At 39.9% G+C, this 19,875-nt stretch overlaps 1 protein-coding gene across 2 annotated transcripts in view; it reads right to left on the bottom strand.

Moving 5' to 3' along the window:
• LOC125134652 (uricase) overlaps positions 1 to 18,105 on the bottom strand; it is a 101,724-nt gene extending 83,619 nt beyond the window's left edge. The window contains exons 1-2 of one of the 2 annotated variants that reach the window (XM_047794221.1): positions 17,982 to 18,105; positions 17,389 to 17,486 (exon numbers count right to left, since the gene is read on the bottom strand). The gene's annotated coding sequence lies outside the window, so the exon portion shown is untranslated. Of the gene's footprint in view, positions 1 to 17,388; positions 17,595 to 17,981 lie in introns of those variants that run through there. The other variant, XM_047794222.1, reaches the window with a different exon arrangement.
• Between the last annotated feature and the right edge of the window lie 1,770 nt (positions 18,106 to 19,875).

Here is a 19,875-nt window from a genome sequence, read left to right as displayed (position 1 = left end):
GCAGTTCTTGTTTAATTAGAGGAACTCAAATAATGATGAGTAACAGCTCTAATACATATATTGAAAGAACCATTGTTACTTTTGCGAAATCTCTTATATCTGCTAAAATGTCCTACATCAGAAAGGCTTGGGGAGGGGGAGATGGATGGTGAGAGGGGAGCAGATATAAAATGAGGAGAGGAGGCACAAGTGACATTTTTCAATATTTTTGTCCATTAATTCTAATCTTTTGCTTTTTTAATCTTCCAAAATAATTTGAATATTGGTTTCTCCTCTCTCTCAAGTTTTCATTTTCTCTCCAGCTACTTTTTTATTGGATTCTTCTCCTTTCAGAGCCTTTCCCTTCTTCTGTCAACGTCTTCTTTGTACTGCAAAACTCCAAGTTTCTGTGGCTAAGAAAAGAATGTGAGAAGGGAGACGGAAAGCATGATCAGGATTAGAGGCTGAACCATTTCTCTTGCTTGAGTCCTGGTTCTATAAGAATGTCTACATAACATAGTAAAAGTTATAACAGAATGTGGCAGAGATGGAGACTTAGGAAAGAAAATCCATTATATAAAGTCCAGTCATGAAACACGTTAAGACACTCACAGATACCTGCTGTACCCCCATATACTCTACCACCTGGATTTGATGTTACATAAAAGCATACAGGAAGCTTTGGATGTCAGAAGGTGTGCATGAAGAAGATGACTGATAACACCTTGCCAATGGCCCCAAAGCAAGTGTTCAAGATGGACAGGCTGTGTCCCAACTTCTGACAGGAAGTGTAGCTTCCCGGAGCCCCTTCTGATGATTTGGAAATGCATGACTATTATTCTTCTTGGGAAACAGGCATAATTATTACTGGCACTACAGTGACTAAAATGAACAACCCAATACATCTAGTAACACATGTACATTCTCTATCATGAGTAAAATATAAAAGAAAACACACAAACAGAAAATACAGTAAAGAATGATAATAAAGATATCTTGAAAGGAATCATTATTTTTACAAATGAACTATCGGGATTTTTGAAGTGTTAATTTCTGTTCTTTTCCTTCTTTGTGTCTTCATTTTTCTTCTACCTTCAATCTGCTTCCTAATTCAGGCACATAGAAAATGCGTGTTTATTGCCTCCTAGTAGCTTTGGGACAAGATGGAAAATAGAAGAGGCCTGGGAATCTTTTTCCTTACTCTGCCAAGACTTTAAGAGAACACAGTGGTTTTGTGAAGGGGATGTGTTTCTGTGCTAAACATAGAAAAAGTGTCTTGGCCAGGATTTCCTGTCGTGGCTCACTAGTATCCATGAGGATGCAGGTTAGATCTCCGGCCCTGCTCAGTGGGTTAAGGATCCATCACTGAGTGAGCTGTGGTGTAGGTCACAGACATGTCTCAGATCTGGCATTGCTGTGGCTGCGGTGTAAGCTGGCAGCTACAGCTCTGATTTGACCCCTAGCCTGGGAACTCCCATAGGTCTCAGCTGTGGCCCTAAAAAAAAAAAAAAAGCAAAGAAAAAATGTCTTGCCCAGAAATCAAAAGGGAAAAAGACTGTCATATGTAGAGATTCCCTGTTCTAGGTTGGTGGCTGAGGCAGGTAGAGAGAGAAAGATGGAGGTCTGCAGGTTCTGAGAGCAAAGCCAACCTAAGCCTATGTCTTACCAGCACACTAGTGCAGAAGAGAGACCCAGACAGAAAAGGGATGCTGATGTGTCTAGGCTAGGAGGAGCACAACAACCTAAACAAAATTTCCAGCTCATTTCATCAGGTAAAGCTAAAGCAGACCATCCCACAGGTGATGTATAAATTAAGGCTCTTAGCTTGGAAGCAAACTGCACCTGGTTTGAGCAAAAAAAGAATGTATTACCTCAAGCAAAAGTGGAATTTATTGGAAGATACAGGGAAATTCAAGGAACCAAAAGCAATCTGGGAAGACCTAGCTTCAGAAAGAGAAAAACTTTTTTTTTTCTTTTTTGGCCACCCTGCCCCATGTGGAGCTCCTGGGCCAGCAGTCAGATCAAAGCTGAAGTCACAACCAAAACCACTGTGCTGGGCTAGGGACTGAACCTGTGTTCCCGGCACTGCAGGGACACTGCTGATCCTGTTGTGCTATGGCAGAAAAACTGAGGTAACTTTGATGAGCTGAGTAACAGGAAGTATGGGCTTGGCTTCCTTCAGAGTGCTGACAACCAAGTAAGCATTTCAGCTACAATCTTTTCCCATCCTTCAGTTACTCCTTACAAAATTTAAATTCCCAGAGGAGTTGGAGGAAACTTACTCATATCCCTTGCTCACCTTTCAGCTAAGGAAGGTAGAACAACTTGTCTGATACATACAGGAGATGACAGGTATTGGAAGGGTTACCCCCCTCAAGGGAAAATCAAAATGCCATTATCAAAAATGACAGAAAGAAAGAATAGATGCTGAGCAGGCATAAATATATGCCAGTACCATACTGTTTTGATTACTGTAATTTTGTAGCATAGTCTGAAATCAGGGAGCCTGATTCCTCCAGCTCCAATTTTTCTTTCTCAAGATTGCTTTGGCTATTCAGGGTCTTTTGTGTTTCCACACAAATTCCAAAATTTTTGTTCTAGTTCTATGAAAAATGTCATTGGTAATTTGAGAGAGATTGTACATTTTTATTTATCTTCATTTCAGTTCAGTAGTGGTAAAGATCATACTCCAATTATTTTATTTTTATTTTTTTTGCTTTTAGGGGCCACAGGTACAGCACATGGAAGTTCCCAGGCTAGGGGTCAAATTGGAGCTACAGATGCTGGCCTACACCACAGCCACAGCAATGCAGGATCCTGGACCCACTGAGTGAAACCAGGGCTCAAACCCACATCTTCACAGATACCAGTCGTATTCGTCTCTACTGTGGCACAAAGGGAACTCCCATACACCAAATTATTTACACATATTTATTTATTTAATTATTTAGTCTTTTTAGGGCCGTACCCAAGGCATATGGAGGTTCCCAGACTAGGGTCGAATCAAAGCTGTTGCTGCCAGCCTACGCCAGAGCCACAGCAACACCAGATCCGAGCTGCATCTGCGACCTACACCACAGCTCAGGCAGCACCGGATCCTTAACCCACTGAGCAAGGCCAGGGATGAAACCCACAACTTTATGGTTCCTAGCAGGATTCATTTCTGTTGCACCACTATAGGATGGTTTAATTACTGGTCCAACACTGGTTTTATATGGTGGATCATTTTATAATAAGCTCCCTAAGAAAGTGGATGCAGGAACCAGATTGCCTTGGCGTGGATCCTCGCTCTGGTCAGGTGACTCTGGGCAAAATATTTTAACTTCGCTGTGCCTTAGACACCAAATTTATAAAAATGAGGTCCAGGGGGTTCCTGGCGTGGCTCAGCAGAAACGAATCTGACTAGCATCCATGAGACTCGGGTTCAATCCCTGGCTGTGTTCAGTGGGTTAAGGATCTAGCGTTGCCGTGAGCTGTGGTATAGGTCACAGATGTGACTCTGATCCTCTATATGCCACAGATGTGGCCCTAAAAAGATATAAATAAATAAATAAAAATAAAAATGAGGTCCATTGTGCTGCAGTGGAAACAAATCCGACTGATATCCATAAAGATGTGCCTTAGATCCCTGGCCTCACTCAGTGGGTCAGGAATCCAGCGTTGCCATGAACCGTGGTGTAGGTCACAGAGTGGCTCCCATCCCAATGTTGCTGTGTCTAAGGCGTAGGCCCATAGCTGTGGCTCCAATCTGACCCCTAGCCTGGGAACGTCCATATGCAACAACAACAACAAAAAAATAAGGTCCATAATAGCACCTAGTGAACTGAACTGTTGAGGGAATTAAACGGATCACAGATGTAAAGCACTTAGAACACTGGCTGGCATGTAAAAAGTGCTCAATACATGTTAGCCACCATTCTTATTTGCACCCTACCATATTACCACAAGATTTTTTGTCATTAAAATAATACAGTAAATGATAAGTATAATAACAAAACACATGAAAACATGAGTTTGTTTCTATTGTAGTAGGATTCAGGTTCTTTGGTGAAATAATCATCAGGACATAAGAAAAAATTCAAAACCATCGCAACAGAGAATGGCCCTTACGGAGCTGAGAAAGGAATGGGGGGAAAAGGGCAAACAAATCCAAATCTACCTGGGAAAGCTTGAACATATTTTCTTAATAAGAGCTTAGTGATTGATAAATAATAATGAAATGAGTCCAATGAGGTTACTTAATTTGAGGTGGCTGAGAGGAAAAGGTGACTGATTCTCAGTTCGGGAAAAAGGCAGGAGTTAAAAAAATCTTGAAATTTGTGAAAAACAATTTTGTCCCATTTAGCATAGGGAGCTAGAACTAATTAATGAAACCAGTTAATTCATGAGTCAGTATTAATTTTCCATCAGTATTGTTCCCTAGGATCAGAGCTACAAGGTTTATAATCAGTCATGTATCAGAGAATCCCAACTCATTTACTCTGAAACTGATTTTTGTTAAAGGAAATTTAAATAACTCATCCACTCGCCTAAGTCCAACTGAAACTAAGTGGGCGCCATATAAAACTGGCTTTCCTGGTTTTCTAAGCATGCTGGTCACTCAGTAATAGTTACATAATGAAATATGTTATAAGCTTGCTCAGGAGTTTTCAAACTGTCAAAACTTATTTCTGTAATTTGTGTTTATTACAAGTTGACCAAGGACACTGCATGCTTTGGTAGTCAAGAAAATAAGCATTGGACCAATGGGTCAAAATAAGCTGATCTCAATGATAATTAAGCCTTAAGACTAATGAAATCACGGAGTTCCTGTCGTGGCTCAGTGGTTAACGAATCTGACTAGGAACCATGAGGTTGCAGGTTTGATCCCTAGTCTTGCTCAGTGGGTTAAGGATCCGGCGTTGCTGTGAGCTGTGGTGTAAGTTGCAGACACGGCTCAGATCTGGCATGGCTGTGGCTGTGGCATAGGCTTGTGGCTACATCTCTGATTCGACCCCTAGCCTGGGAACCTCCATATGTTGCGGGAGTGGCCCAAGAAATGGCAAAAAGACTAATGAAATCACTAAAATACCTTTCTTTTCCCTAATCTTCTATGGTTTAGCTTTTGATGGGATGTGTAATTAATGAGTAAAATCATATTCCTGGCTAGGGAAAAATAACTGCTATTTTAGCATGTTTGGAATAATATGTCAGGATGCCTTGGAGGGTGAGAGATATATTACCTTGGAAAATGTCTTAAGTCAAATGGAATTTGGAATCTAAGGGCTTCTACAGATGATGGTAAAGCAGCTACAATGAATACTCCAATTTCAGTTTAGCTAAAATCTCCCTCCATGACCGTCCTTCTACCACACAAAAGGGTCAATCCCCCCACTTAATTTTCCCAAACTGAAGTCCACACATATACTTAAAATTATACCAATCCTTTCTTATTTTCCTTTTTTTCTCACTGAGGCCATTCCTCTCCCTGTGCTCTGGATCCCAACCGTCTTCTCTCCTGCATGTACAATTCCTAATGCCCTTGTGTACTGCATCTTTTCCATCAGCTTTCAGACAGACTCCTTACCTCTAAAAGATACTCCCGTCACCCCACCTCCTTCACCCTGTATCACCCTATCACTGCCCTGACCTCCACAGATAAACTGAAAAAGGGTTGGTCTGCTAATGGTCTTCCTTTTCTCACTACACACTCCGTTTTAAAACCTCTTTGACCTAAATTCCATTTCCACTCCCTTGAAATGACTGTTGCTAAGGTCATCAGTGGTCTCCAGGTTGTTAAATTCAACATTTTATTTTTAAAAAAATTTTTTATTAGAGTTTATTTGCAATGTTCTGTCAACTTCTGCTGTACAGCAAACTGACCTAGTTATACATATACATACATTCTTTTTCTCACATTATCCTCCATCACGTGCCATCACAAGTGATTGGATACAGTTCCCTGTGCTATACAGCAGGATCTCATTGCTTATCCACTCCAAATGCAATAGTTTGCACCTACCAACCCGACTCACAGTCCATCCCCCTCCCCCTTGGCAACCACAAGTCTGTTCTCCATGTCCATGACTTTGTTTATTCTCTGTAGATAAGATTCGTTTGTGCCACATACTAGACTCCATATATAAGTGATATCATATAGTATTTGTCTCTCTGACTTACCTCACTTAGCATGAGTCTCTAGTTCCATCCATGTTGCTGCAAATGGCATTATCTTGTTCTTTTTTATGGCTTCAATGGACATTTTAGTCCTAAGTGTTCCTGATCTCTCAGAAGCACTCAACACTGTGATCACCTTCTCCTTTATGAGACACTCTCTTCTCTTGGATTCTACTCCACCACACACTCCATTCTTTCTCAGCCTCGTTTGCTAATTTTTTTTTTTTTTATTCTCCTCTATTCACCCTTTAGTTGTTAAAGAGTTCCTCAAGGAGTTCCTGTCATGGCTCAGTAGTTAGCAAATCTGACTAGTAACCAAGAGATCCCTGGCCTTGCTCAGTGGGTTAAGGATCTGGTGTTGGCCGTGAGCTGTCGTGTAGGTTGCAGACGCGGCTTGGATTCCGCGTTGCTATGGCTCTGGCGTAGGACGGTGACTACAGCTCCAATTCAACCCCTAGCCTGGGAACCTCCATATGCCGCAGGAGCGGCCCTAGAAATGGCAAAAAGGAAAAAAAAAAAAAAAAAAAAGAGTTCCTCAAAGATCAATCCTAGACCTATTGTTCTTCTTGTGCTATACCCTCCCTATTGTTTACATGTACATAGATGCTTTCAAATATTATCTATACTCATGTGGCCCCAGATTTATACCTCCAGGTAAGACTTCTTTGAGCTCCAGGCCACATGTCCAACTGCCTACTCAATAATTCCAACTAAATGTTCAAAATGTACCTCCCACTTGAAATGTGAAAAATCAGACTCAGGGCCTACCCTCTACCCCAACTGCTTTGTCCTTTTTTCACCTTTCCCAGTGAGAAATGGGGAATCAGGGTATTCCTTGATGATCAAGTGGTTGGGACTAGGTACTTTCACTACTGTGGCCTGGGTCAGTCCCTGGTCTGGGAACTGAGATCCCACTTCAAGCCACTGCATAACATGGCCAAAAATTTTAAAAAAAGAAAATAGGGAATCATCCTTGACTCTCTTCCTTCTCACCTCCCATATCCAATATTTTAGGCTGGTAAACTGCTCTTTCCCATGTTCTCAGAATTGCCACCAAAGCTCCAAGCTAACAACAGCAGGCACAAAGGAACCTCTATCATCTAAAGAGAACCCGTGTGTTAATGAGAAGCAGCAGAAATGGCTTTTCAACTGCAAGCATCAGTCTCCTCCACCTTCCCCCCGGTGCTTTACGCATATACACACACACATATATACTACATATACATGAACATATACACACATATACTACATATATATGAACACACACACATGGAAAATAAAGAGAATCCGAGACTCCCTGGGGATGAACGTTGTGCTTCTTTCTCTTCCCACATGCCAAAGTAGGAAACTCAATCAAATTAACAGTAAAAACAAAAAACATGTGCAAAAAGCATCTCCTTGCTAGGCTGGACATCTACTTAGGCAGTGGACTTGATCATCTGCTCTTAGCACCACCCTGAGCAGCAGAATTAGAGAATAAAGAGAAGCAACACTAGTTAGAGTGGCAAGATGCTTGGATTTCCCCTAAGATACCAAAGAAGAAAGCCATACTTGAAAGGAATTGCTGGTACGTGTCCAAGAGAGCCACACCCCAAATGAGGGGATCCCAACAGTAAGAAGCTGTGGGGTACACTGCTAAAGTAGGGTGTCAAAAGAGGTAGCCCCATCAACACACCCAGGATAAAGATCTAACTCTTAATTAAACACTGCCCAAAAACTCCACCTCTAGTCTTCGCAGGATCCTGTGAAGAATGTCATCAGACAGAGACAGCATTTGAATGCCTACCACAGTGTAACAGCAGCAACTCCAATTAGGTAGGAGACATCTGCAGCTCTTCCCCAGCTCTCCTCTTAGGCCCACAGGCCAGGGAACAAAGGAAAGCCAATAATAAAGAAGGTAAGAAAACAGATCACATGGCAACCCAACTTCCAGTGATGTTCCTCAAATCCTTAGGTTATAACTGGACTGAGTGTGGGTGGGTGAATAAAGGTTTAAATTGGGGATAAGATGGACTAGGTCACATAGGACTTTTTTAATACAGTAAATGATCTTCAAATTATGATAATCTGCTAGGGGTGTCATTATGGAATTTGAAGGCAAATTGGACCAACACATTTGAAGACAGTAATTAGCAACAAAAGTAGAATCTTTTCATGTTTATATTCCCACTGAATTAAGTCCCTTCAGTCTTCTGGCTACACAATCAACTATAGAGACTCCTCTCTGCTTCCAGCACTCTTGACTCTCTCCAAACAACCCCATGGCTCTTGCAAAACACAGATCTAATCACATCATGCACTTATTAAATTCTTCAGTGGCTTATCATGAACACACCCAGGATAAAGATCTAACTCTTAATTAAACACTGCCCACAAATTCCACCTCTAGTCTCACTTGCCCCATCCCCCAACTCCCCTGCACTCCATCCACACTGGTCTACCAAGATCAGCCTTTGCATGTGCTGTTCTTCCTGCCCAAACACCTTTCCCCACTCCTCCTTTCCTACTTCCCACTCCCCAAGTTCAGTTCATATGTCACTTCCTCAGAAGAGCTTTCCCTAAACCCGGCAGGTATTCCCTTATTACACATTCTCAGAACACAGTTTATGCCTTAACACATTATAATAATTATATACATTTATGTATTTGTTCAATGAAAAAACAGCCTGAGTAGTTTTACTTACCTAATTGCTGATAACTAGCACAGTAGCTAGCAAGAGAAGGCACACAGAAATAGTTGATGAATTAGTCAATGAATGAATGAATTTCCATGCATTTACCAATGTCATTGAGTAGATGACAATTAGGCATCACTGGTTGTATTTTATCCTTAGTATCAGCAACAAATGAAGTAGCGCTTGCAGTCAACCCAAACACTGAACAAATTCACTTTAGTTCTTAGTCCCTCTCTGGGAAATTTTCTCTGATTATAATAATAGACCACTAATCATAGGAGGTACTTGGTGAGAGCATACTGAGTGCCAGCCACATTATGCTAATCATCACAACAACCCCATGAGCTAGGGGCTTTTAGTATCTACTTTAAAAAGAGAGAGAGAGAGAGAGAAGGAAACAGAGGCCTAGAGAAGTTAAGGGATGTTCCCAAAATCACACAGCTAAAGTACATAAGATGGGACCAGAATCCAAATATGGCTGTCTCTAGAACCTATGTTCCTCGACAGCCAAGATACGGGAAGTAATCCAAATGCCCATCCATGGGTGAATGGATAAGAGATGTAGTACATATACACAATGGAATAGTTTTCAGCCATGAGAAAGGAGGCTATCCTCCCATTTGTGACAACATGGACAGACCCTGAGCACATTAAGCTAAAGTGAGATAAGTCAGACAGAGAAAGACAAGTACTATATGATGTCACTTGTAAGTAACACTATATGCCGCAGGTGCAGCTCTAAAAAGCAAAAATTAAATTAAATTAAAAAGTTACACTTGTGAAAAACAGAGTAAAACAGGAGGAGGCAGTAATGATAAAGATGAGGTTTAAGGGTACAAATCTGTAATGAGTAGTAAATAAGCCATAGAGATCTAAAAAGCATAATAGTAATATTGTACTATTGCATAAAATTTTTTAGAAAACTGTGTTCCTAACCATTATAATACATGGCTTTCAAAACAGAGCACTCCCTTTATTTAATATCACAGAACTTGTGGGAAATGTACTCTTTTAACTTACAGTGTTCAAAGAACTTGTGGGAAATGTACTCTTTTAACTTACAGTGTTCTTTTCCAGTGTTATTTAATACCTGGATTGAGATATACGATTTCATGTTTGTATGTTTTGACTCTTCATTAAGTTTTAAGTTCCTTGCAGAGAAGGGCTTTTTACTGTGTGTTGCTTCTCTGGCTTACTCACAAGGCCCATGCTTATTTGTGAGCGCTCAGAAATATTTATAGAATAAATGACTAAATGAGTACTGGAACCACCTTACTTAACAGTTTATAGGGACTAAATGTGCTATATTCATTAAACATAACTCCAAGTTGAGGAGACTTCCATTTTTAATAAAGATGCCTATGGATCAGTGCCACAACTCCTATTTAAGTGTATGATAGATACGGCAATGTTCTTCTGGAAAAGATAACACATTATATTTTCTTATCTAGGACATCAAACTTGACTGTGTTAGATGTTAGTTTTAAAACAATGCAGAAATGTTTATGCTAATTTGAGATAAAATATTAGATGATATATTTCATCAACTATATAAAGTACATTAGGTACATCTTCATTGTGTATATAGTTAGAAGGCACTGTTCAAATAGTAAACCTTTTGGCACCTCAAATATTAAATCTCCCCATGAATGGCACAAATATAAAATCTTATTCAGGTATTTGAACACTTTTTTATTCCTGAGGAAAAAAACCTGGAAGAAAAATCAGTAATTCTCCTGGCTTCTGACCAACAATTTTGTAATTGTGTCAACCAAATAATTTGCAATTACCTCACCTCAGGAAATCTTAAAGGTAATTCTTTCCCACTTTCTGTAACTAGGAACCTCTGAGGTAAGTCTTGCTATTTAATTATAGGTATGGGAAATGATACATCAAATATATATTTTTTGCTTAAGTTAATTTTGCCAAAATTGTATCAAACACTATCATCTCTACAATAGAAGACAGAGGTTGAAAAAATTAAATGAAAAACAAATACTGCTCTCACATTCACTGCTTCAAACTTCTGCATCTGTCTCTTTTAAAGGATCCACATTTCACTTCATCAAGCGCTTTGTTCCTGAATAGTCAGTGCAGAGTCAAGAAAAGAAAATGTTACATGCAGCTGTACAAGGTTGTGTTCATTTAATCATTTACTCTATGTAATATGGACCGAAGCACAAGGCCCACGGTAAGTTAAAAGAGCAATGGCCTAAGAATTAAAACTTGTAATTTAATCTGGACGCTGTTTTTATTCTCTTTGAATTTCCATTTTCCCACTGAAAAAATGGTGAGAATTTCTGCCTTGCATCTACATATAGGAATTTTAGGGGGACTAAGATTAGAAAAACTCTGAGAATATCTAAGGCTAGCTGTATCATAATTCTGGGTATTTTTAAGTAGCTTTGGCTTTTGTTTACATAGATACCACTGAGGAAGAAAATTGCAGACATAAATGGTTCCTTCTATTGCAGGCCTTTTTCAGAATTTCTCAACACATAACGACAGCCAGAGCAAGATGATATTTTTGATCCTTGATTACTTTAAAAAACAAAACACAATTTTAAAAAATAATGAAAAAAGACTGGTAACTTTCCGTTCAGCTCAGAATTTACTTTAGAAATGTTAAGTTCACCATGAACTATTCACCTTCAGTCTTGAGTGTATTTCATAGGGATGATTTAAATTTCTGATATTCTGGTTTCCACGGATGAATTCTGCATTTTGACAAGTTTTGATGAAGTCTATTCACTCTAGACAATTTATGCAATCTTAAGTTGAATAGTTGATTTTGACTTTATCCCCTTGAGTTCCTAGAACTTCCCTGATTAAATTTTAAAATGTAATTACAGGTAGCACATTGAGTCAGTCAGTTAGTCAGAGAAATCCAAGCTCTGAATGCCTACTTCCTGCAGCACACTGCATTAAGTGCTCTGGAGGAGGGCGGGGGTGGATGAGAACAGTCATCATGAAATGATTTAAGGATTATTATTAACACAACATATCACCAAGTACAAAGTACTCAAGTGGAAACTCTATACACAAAAGTTCAAGGAATGGAGAGTAAAGGAAGCAACTTTTCTGATTTAACTGCCTAGCCTATATATTTAGGAAATGTTTTGAGACTGTTAGTAGCTTTGCTGGTGTCCCAACAAAACAAATTCAACAATGCTGGTCTACCTACAAATGGGCAGCCTAGGTTGGTGTAGAGCAGTTCTTTAATTTCTTTTACCTGATAACACTTCAGTGGCTTTGTTAAATGAAAGGTCAGGGAGATATTTTTTAAAAAAAGAAATTAAAAATAAATAAATAAATAAAAAGAAATTTTAAAGTTTAGAATAATTTTAGATTTACAGAAATGTTGCAAACATAATACAGAGTTTCTATATACCCTCACCCACTTTCTCCTAATGTTAACATTTTACATTGCCATAGTACATTTTTCAAAACTAAAAACACTGGTACATTACAATTGACTAAACTTTGGAATTTATTCCAATTTCATTCATTTTCCACTAATGTCTTTTTCTCTTTCAGGATTCAATCCACATACCACATTGCCTTTAGCAGTTATGTCCAACTGTGGAGACTGAAAAATTGGGCATTTCTGGGCAATAAGGCTAATCAGTCAAAATATTAGGCAGTAATAAAAATGAATTTCATGTCCAAGAACCACCTGGACACACCACAGTGTCAGATTTTTAACAAATTTTGGCAAAAAGTAAATATGCTTTTGTCGGCAGTCATTAATCTCTTATTTACCTAAAGATGATGATTCATTTCTAGAGGTTTTTTTCTTTTCTTTTCTTTTTGGAATACCCACAAGAACATTTTGATGTGATAATTATTCTGGTATCACCTGGTGTGGGCCCCTAGATTTTCCAAATGAAGACAAGGGAAAAGGCAGATTTGGTTCCCAGTTAAGGAAGCTTACCTTAGATACTACAGAAACAAAACCTTCAATGTCTGCTTATATGTATCTGAAGATAATTATGGATCAAGACCAGTAGGTCTTCAACTTGGGCATGCATTAGGGTCACCTGTGGGCATGTTAAAATAAAGATTTCTAAGTTCCATCCCCACAGCCTCTGATTCAGAAAGGCTGGGCTCGCCCAGGCATTTGCACTTCTAACAAGTCCCAGGTAGTGTGGATGCTGCTGGTTCTGGTACTACACTTTGGGAATCACTTTTGTTGATAGTCTCATGAAAGAAAAATAAAGCCATATTGTTATGGCAAGGTAGGTCCCTGGACTTATCTTTTGCTTAGCAGTTAGATAAGGGATCTGTTAAATCTCATCCCATGTCTATATAAGGACTAAGTTAGAACATAAAATACCTATGTTAGGGGAGTTCCCATCGTGGCCCAGTGGTTAACGAATCCGACTAGGAACCATGAGGTTGCGGGTTCGGTCCCTGCCCTTGCTCAGTGGGTTAACGATCCAGCATTGCTGTGAGCTGTGGTGTAGGTTGCAGACTCGGCTCGGATCCCGCGTTGCTGTGGCCCTGGCGTAGGCCGGTGGCTACAGCTCCGATTCAACCCCTAGCCTGGGAACCTCCATATGCCGCGGGAGCGGCCCAAGAAATAGCAACAACAACAACAACAACAAAAGACAAAAAGACAAAAAAAAAATACCTATGTTAGCTGTCCACAATAGTTCTAACCCATCTGTCTTCCCTTCAAGCAGTGTAATCATTTTTAAATAAATAATAAAAGGGTTTTTTAGTAATAATAAAATATTATTATAAGCCAACCATATGTTTTTGGCCTGAAAGAAGGCCTCTGATTGATGAATGGAAATTAATGGGAGTGAGGGATGTAACACACATCTTTAGCAGTGTTCCTCAAACTTTAATGTGTTTACGGATTGGTTGAGGATCTTTCAGTAGGTCTGGGTGTGGACTCCAAGATTCTGTATTTATATCAAGCTTCCAAATGACGCCATTACTTCTGGTCCATGGACCATACCTCAAGTTAGCTCTGTAGGTCTTCTGAAGGTTTCAGCAAATATAAGATGTTTTACATCTAGTGATCCCTGGAGAACATTGGAACTTTCTAGCATGCCTCTGTCACAGAACTAGTGTCTGTGACTGAGGTAAATTTTGGAATATACTGATCTGCATCCTGAACTCTAGGCTTTAGAATAAAGAAGGGAAAATTTAGGGGAAAAAAAAATTAACAAAATCTCCCTGGGGTGTCCTAGCATATGGTAGAAACTTTTGGAACCTGATCGCTTACTAAGGGGTCCTTTTCCCTAACCTTCACTTTTTCACCTTAATCTAGTAAGTAGAAGTGACTTAGAAATACAGAAGATAAGAATGTAATATAGGAGTTCCTACTGTGGCTCAGTACGTTAAAGACCCAATGTTGGCTCCATGAGGATGTGGATTCAATCCACGGCCTCTCTCAGAGGGTTAAGGATCCAGCTATACTGCAAGCTGCAGTGTAGGTTGCAGATGAGGCTTGGATCTGGTGTTGTTATGGCTGTGGCATAGGCCTCAGCTGCAGCTCTGATTCAGCTCCTAGCCTGGGAACTTTCATATGCCACAGGAGTGGCCATAAAAAGAAAAAAAAATGTAAACCAGTTTCACAGTTTCTGCCCTTATCAGTACTGTTAATGCTGATCTCATGAACATTTCTTCAGTTCCTCCTTTCCTCTCTCTGTCTCAGAGGTCCTCTGGCTCTTATGATGGAAATTCCAGGAAAGCTACTAACTTTAGTTATTCCCCCTAAATGAAGCTTAGCTTTTTTTTTTTTTTTTTCGATTTTTTGTGGAACAAAAGACCAACATTATGTAAGACCTTATCATCCCTATTAGAGTGTAAAGGGATAAAGGATAAGGAGTCTTTTATTTCTATTTCATATGGTTGCTATAGGAAAAAGAAAAGGAAATTTCAGAAAAACTAAAAAGGTTTGTTAATTGCCTCAAGAAGAAAAGGGTTGGCTATGAGAATGCATTCTTTTCCACAGTGGGTTGGAAAAGATGAAGAACTTTAGTTAGAAACAACAAAGTGTATAAACTTTGGCTCTCCCAAGATGCTGCCTGAGGTTCTATCATACAGTGAGAGGATGGTGAGTATCCTGCACAAAGGAGTAGGGTAGAAGGGCCCCCGCAAATCACCTGTCAGACTGCCTCTATAAGTAGACTCTAAAAATATATTCAGGTTAATGATAAGATGGCTCTAGCTAACTAATGGTGGCAATGGAAAAGTAAGGCAAATTCAGGGGTCCACAGATAAAAAAAGGTAGCAGTGAGATGGCCTATCTGAGAAACAGCCCTGGGAAGTAAACATCAAGTAAACATCACCACCCACCACATCCCCCACACCCTGCTTCCACCTTCTGCACTGCATTATGGGCACTGCCATCAGTGACCTGGAGTCAAAGAAAGCCCCTATTCAAGAAAATCAGAATTTCAGAAAACTTTTTTTCACCATTGTAAGCTTGACGGCTTATCAGTACCTGAGGACTTTTCCAATGAGATTAGTAATGATTTTAACAAATACGATCTTTTTTCTTCTTCTTTTTAGGGCTGCACCCATGGCATATGGAAGTTCCCAGGCCAGGGGTCGAATGAATTGGAGCCACAGCTGCCTGCTAGCCTACACCACAGCCACAGCAACATGGGATCTGAGCCATGTCTGCAACCTACACCACTGCTCATGGCAACACCAGATCCTTAAACCACTGAGTGGGGCCAGGGATCAAACCCGCATCCTCATGCATGTTCCACTGAACCACAAAAGGAACTCTGCTCTCCAGGATTTCAATATCTGAAAAGTCTTCATATTTTAGTCACTCTAATTCAGTTTCAGGTAGGAGGGGGCATGGCTCTAACACCTCCTCACAAAGTTGTATTCATTCTATTCATGTTGACTTTAACTTCTTTCGAAGGAGAGCTGATATTGTGAGAACCCCACAGACACTATGGATCCTTGTATTAACTTTTTAACCAAACTTTCTGTGTCAGTAAAGACTGGGAAACAAACCTCATTAGTCATTAAGATAAGATATGGAATAAAGAACAAAAGAGAACACTCAAAATTCTATGAGCTAAGTAGCTGAATTGCCAAAACCAGGTCTTGGGTACCAAGGAAACAGTGACAGATGAGATGCTAGTTCTGTAATGGTTCTACTGTTCTGTCAAAAAATTCAGAGAGCTTTACTTGATAAAAATATTTTTTTGACCAAGAAGCAAACTGCTCACAAACAGGTAGATTTTGAGCTGAAAGTGGTTAGAAGCTCAGCATTCAGCAGTTGTAGCTCAGTTTATAAAACATGGATGAGGGAGTGCATTTTTTAATTAATATTTTGATTGGTTACTAGAAACAGTCTTTTTGTGGTAGTAGCACTGTGTAAGCTTAATTGTGTATACCGATTGCCTAGGAAGCCAAAAGGTCACACTGTCCTGAAGAAAGCTTAAGTTTTGTTTTAGGTCAGAGCTAGTATTTGGAGGAAATCAGGATAGTTTAAGTTTTGGTTATGTACCTATGAGTATTTGGTCTAAAAGTATATTCAAAATATGGCCTCTGTTTTGGTCTCTTTTTTTTTTGTCCTTTTTTTTGCCTTTTCTAGGGCCGCTCCAGTGGCATATGGAGGTTCCCAGGCTAGGGGTCCAATCAGAGCTGTAGCCACTGGCCTACACCAGAGCCATAGCAACGTGGGATCCAAGCCGCGTCTGCAACCTACACCACAGCTCACGGCAACACCTGATCCTTAACCCACTGAGCAAGGCCAGGGATCGAACCTACAACCTCATGGTTCCTAGTCAGATTCACTAACCACTGCACCACGACAGGAACTCCTGTTTTGGTCTTTCTTTAACAGTTCTTAGCAACAAACTGAAAGGCATAATTCAAGCTCAGAAAGCATTGATTTACTTTCTGTTTGTTAAAGAATCATATCATATTGAGAGTTAAAAATCTTCTGGCCCCAATAGTGGTATTCCTTTTTCTCATGCAATGGATTAATATTTTACGCCTTTGGAATGGTTTCTGTGATATAAAGAACTTAAATCATACTGTAAAACTACAGATCAAATTTTCTCAACACAATCTTAGCCATAATTTGTTTGGATCATTGAACTCATCTGGTGTCCAAGTACTGTATTCCAGGGTCTCTCAAAGGTCAGAACTAGGAGTTCCCGTTGTGGCACAGTGGTTAACGAATCTGACTAGGAACCATGAGGTTGCAGGTTCGATCCCTGACCTTGCTCAGTGGGTTAAGGATCCAGCGTTGCCATGAGCTGTGGTGTAGGTTGCAGACGTGGCTCGGATCCCACATTGCTATGGCTCTGGCGTAGGCCAGCGGCTGCAGCTCCGATTGACCCCTAGCCTGGGAACCTCCATATGCCACTGGAGCGGCCCTAGAGAAGACAAAAAGACAAAAAAAAAAGTCAGAAGTAAAATAAGTAAACATATTAAATATCAAAAATTAGTATTTTATTTTAAAATGATGTATATTCTATTAGGAATAGACCCTAAAATAAGGAACAATGAAGCAACTACTGAGAAAAGGCAGATGGAAAAAATGGGCCCCAAGTTAAGGCACACTCTACACTGACCACCACTGAATACTTACAACTAGAAATGTGTTTCATCTTCTTCTGAACTGTAGGCTACTTGAGGGCAAACATGATGTCTTTTATTCTCTACAATGTTTAGCTTAGTCTCTTAGATCTAGAAGTAATAAAAACAGCCAGTTAGCATGTACTGCATGTGTGTGTTTCTTTAATGTAGATTATCTCAACAACCTATGTGGCACTATAATTAGCCCAGTTTAGGAGTTCCCTGGTGGCTCAACCCAGTGTTGTCACTGCTGTGGCTCTAGTTACTGCTGTGATACAGGTTCAATCCCCGGCCTGGGAACTTCCACAAGCCATGGGCACAGCCAAAAAAATTATTATTATTTTATTCACCAGGATACAGATGAAGAAAATGAGGCTCATAAAGATTATGTGATTTAACTGAGATTTTAGAGCATCTAAGTGACCGAGTTAAAATCTGAACAGAGATAGAAACACAAAGCCACTGCTTCACATCACCCGTACTCTCCCTATTCATTTATTGTATAGCATTAAATACATATTTGCTGAATTAATCAATGTTTTTGAAAGTTCCTCCAAATAAGAATTTCATTCTGACCAAAGAAATCCTTTTATTCAATGCACACACCTGTTATTACCAATAAGCCATGAAGGCAGTCTCCACAAACAGCTTTTGGTTTCATGTGCATGGCACCTGTGAATAAATTTAAGACAGTTATTCAAGACTATTTCAGGATTATTCTGTATTCTAATGAGGAAAGAATGTATTATATGTAGGGAGATAAAATATTTAGGCTAAAAGAGACTTCCAAAATATTTTTTGCAGTCTATAGTTTTTAAATAAAATTTGGTTCGCCTCCTCCTGCTGCCCTTCTTCCTCCCTCTGCCCCCCACTTCCTCCTTGATTTTGATCTGATTATTCCTGTATATATAAACTACATATTTTATGACTTATTACAGCCAAACTTGAATGTCTGTGATTTTTATTTTTTATTTGTCTTTTTGTCTTTTCTAGGGTCTGTGATTTTTATTTTTTATTTGTCTTTTTGTCTTTTTGTCTTTTCTGTGGCATATAGAGGTTCCCAGGCTAGGGGTCTAATCGGAGCTGTAGCCACTGGCCTATGCCAGAGCCACAGCAACACAGGATCCGAGCCCTGTCCTCAACCTACACCACAACCCATGGCAACGCCGGATCCTCAACCCACTCAGCAAGACCAGGGATTGAAACTGAAACCCCATGGTTCCAGGTCGGATTCGTTAACCACTGAACCACGATGGGAACTCCCGAATATCGGTGATTTCTGAGCTCGACAATATTTTTTCCTTTCTGTTGTACTGTATAATTCAAGTCCAGTTTTGGATCTAAATATGATAGGTTTTGTTTTCTAATCACAGTTTTGGACTTGTGGCTTGATAGCAGGTTTTGGTGAGGCTTATATTCTAGAAGACAGTTTTGATGTATTTAATTACCCTGTTTAAAAGAAATTGAAGAGGTGGAAAATGCAGTATGGACACCAAATTAATTATTATCAAAGCACCCAAGGTCAATATTGAAACATATAATTTGAAATTAAGGCAATTTCTAGAAAATTAACTTCTGACAGTAATCCAAAAAGATTACTGTCTCTGTTTGAAGGGCATTTTCCTAAAATTAAAATTAGGAATACAGGAAAATTTAACCATTGGGGAAAAACTTTCTTCCCTTGGCTTCCATGACACTCTACTCTCTTGATTTTCCCTTCTATTCTCCTTTACTAGGTCCTCCTTTTCTCTCCAGCTTTTCAGTCCTTCATCCTCTTCCTTTTTTCAGTTCTTTACCTACCATGAATCACTGCAATGGTTCAAAGTACTATCCATGTGCTGATGACTCCCCAGTTTTGATCTCTACCCCACACCTCTCCCTCCTGCTGCAGAATCACCCATTCCAACTAACTACCTGACAACACGATGACAAATAAGTGTCTCAAACTTAACATTTCTGATACTGAAATCCTTTTTTTAAAAAAAAATTCACTTTTATGACCACATCCATAGCATATGGAAGTTCCAGGGCCAGGGACTGAATCCGAGCCACAGCTGCCAACTATGCCTCAGCTGTGGGAATGTGGGATCCTTTAAGCCACTGCCCAGGGCTGAGGATGGAACCCTCCCCCTCCTCAGTGACCTTAGCCATTGCAGTCAGATTATTATTATTTTTTGTGTGTGTGTATCTTTTTGCCTTTTCTAGGGTCACACCCACGGCATAAGGAGGTTCCCAGGCTAGGGGTCTAATCAGAGCTGCAGCTGCCAACCCTACGCCAGAGCTACAGCAACAAGGGATCCAAGCCGTGTCTGTGACCTACACCCCAGCTCACGGCAACACCGGATCCTTAACCCATTGAGCAAGGTCAGGGATTGAACCCGCTACCTCATGGTTCCTAGTCAGATTTGTTGACCACTGGGCCACGAGATTCTTAACCCACTGTGCCGCAGTGGGAACTCCTCCATTACCGAAATTTTGATCTTACCCTTCAAATTTTCTC

The sequence above is a fragment of the Phacochoerus africanus genome, chromosome 8, assembly GCF_016906955.1.
Source record: "Phacochoerus africanus isolate WHEZ1 chromosome 8, ROS_Pafr_v1, whole genome shotgun sequence".
In the NCBI taxonomy this organism is placed as follows: Eukaryota; Metazoa; Chordata; class Mammalia; order Artiodactyla; family Suidae; genus Phacochoerus; species Phacochoerus africanus.
Note: the sequence above shows the minus strand (reverse complement) of the source record. Positions and strands in the feature narration are given on the sequence as shown.